Genomic DNA, 2,480 nt, shown 5'->3' on the forward strand with positions numbered 1-2,480 from the left:
CATTTTCTATTAAAACATAGTGGTAATTATTTTCTGATGGATATAACTATTTCTGTAATATAAATGACTTATTTTGACAATATCACCAAACTAGATATTATAAATGCCGGAGAAGGGATTTTAAGATTGATCTTGATAGTCTGTACAAGTGGTGAGCTTGGTGGTAGAAAAGGGGATTTAAGTATGACAATGCCCTTTGACCTAAGCTTCAGCTTTGGTTGTGATTTTGTTTTGTTTGATTTGTTTTACATTGATTTTTCCTGGAGACAATACCATACTATGTGGTGGCCCAGGCTATACTCAAACTCTTGCCTTAACCTCCTGATTATCACAACTGTAAGTGTGGGCCAAAATACCTGGTTCATTTTCCATCCTTTAATATAACTGATTAATGGGGTGTCCTAACCTTAAGAAACAGAACTGATAGAATGAACATATATTTATTTACATATTAAAAGTGACTGTATTAGAGTGGCTTAAAGGCTGTGATTCAATAACAGCTGTCTCCTGATGGAAAGGTTGCTAATTCAGTCCATGAGACTGCATGTCTTAGCAGTCCCAATCTGGTGTTAGCATCCAAAAGGATTCCTACAGAGTGTCTGGTCTTCTGTCCACATTGGCATCTGAAAGAAGTAAGTTCTAATTCTAAGGAGTGCCTCAGCAGCAGAGTAGATGAACTTAGTAGTGATAATGAGGTCAGTAGGCAAAAATCAAAAGTTTTCTTTTTTATGGAAGCCTATATACAGGCTTCCATCAAGACTTATGATCCAGGTTTAGGGTGGGCCTTCCTGCCTCAAATGATCCGATCAAAAACAATTCCTCACAAGCATGCCCAGATATTTGGGTTGATTCCAATCGTAGTCAGGTTGAAAACCATGATTAGTCATCACATGAAAGGTTGATTTTTTCCAATTAAAGCTCTGTAGACAATAGGGGTGTAACCATTTCTTCCAATCCGAATGGAAATTCTAGAACCTTCTATATTCTTGAAGGCCAAAATAGTTATGATATAGGATAGATTTATTAACAGCCATGTGACACAGTTGGAAATCTGCAATGAAAAGACAATAAATCCACACCTGAAAACTTTCCAATAGATTTTTCAATCAGCTCTTGATTCGGCTTGTGAAGAAAAACAAATTACAAACCGTGTATTACTCAACCAAAGCAGTCATGGGATGGAACAAAGGTGATCCTCAGAAGTCAATGGAAAACTGCACAAAAGTCTATGAGCGAGTGCGCTCACACACACACACAAGCATACACACATGCACACACACACACATACACACTAAAACTAAATGAACTGAACTCTCAAATAAGAAAATTAATAAGATAATCCCAAGAAAGGAGAGAAAAGAAGTACAATTTCTACAAATTAATAAGATCAAAATCCATCATTCATGGAGAAGCACATTTGGCAAATTTCACTAAAAAATCAGCTGAACACATGGTTCCTCGGAAAGGCAGAAGGATAAAATTTCAGAGCCTGGATTTCAGTTGCAAAGCAAGTAACTGTGGGGTCTTGGCAAGCTCCTTAAATTCTCTCAGCACAGGCTTGCCATGTGCAAAATGTAGATAACAAAATAAGCTTGCCTCATACGCTGCTGTCAGCATTAGACAATGTGCGATATTCAAAGGATATAGCACAGTGCCTGGCTCACAGAACAAACAATAAACAATGATCATTATACCATCACTCTAACACCCTGGGCGTAAACAGAGCAGTAGATCCCAGTCTGGGATTTGTGTTGGAATTAACTGCGGTGATTTTGACAATTCTACTGGCTGACTCTTTTCATTGTAAGGGGCAGTCTGATTTTTCTCATCAGAGGAATCATTTCTGGAATTCTCTGAACTAAATTGTTAATACAACGATCCTTCCCGGGTGCATCTGAGAGCAGTGTTATCTGTTTCTGCAACTTCCCTAGACAGTTCTTTGATATATGCCTCTACAAGGTTTATAGCTTTCCCAATGTCTAACACTAAACAACTTTTCAATATTTTCTTTCGTTTTTTTTTCCTTTTTTATTTCTTAGGAATAAGAGTCCATACCTAACAGTTAAAATAGCAAAATGTTTTAAGTTACCCCATCCCACAACAAACAACAAAAAGCACTGCACTTAGTGTGGGCCAAGGACTTGGTATACATGGTTTACTTAAGAAGTGTCCTTAGGGAAAAGAGTAGGAAAGTGAGAGATGAAGGTGACAGGTGTTATCTTTTTGTCTAAGCTCCGCCCCACAGTTGCCTGGTAACAGCCAGGCATGCCTGACTCACTGTAAAAGGGGCTGATCGCCCCCCTCTGCTTGCTCCTGCTCTCTTGCCTTCTTGCTCTTGCTCTGTCCTTTCTACCCTTCTCCCTCTCTCCCCATTGCCCTCCCCCATCTCTCTCCACGTTCTCATGGTCAGCCTCCACTTTTCTCTTCTCTTCTCTTCTCTTCTCTTCTCTTCTCTTCTCTTCTCTTCTCTTCTCTTCTCT

The sequence above is a fragment of the Mus caroli genome, chromosome 18 (genome assembly GCF_900094665.2).
Source record: "Mus caroli chromosome 18, CAROLI_EIJ_v1.1, whole genome shotgun sequence".
NCBI classification, from domain to species: Eukaryota; Metazoa; Chordata; class Mammalia; order Rodentia; family Muridae; genus Mus; species Mus caroli.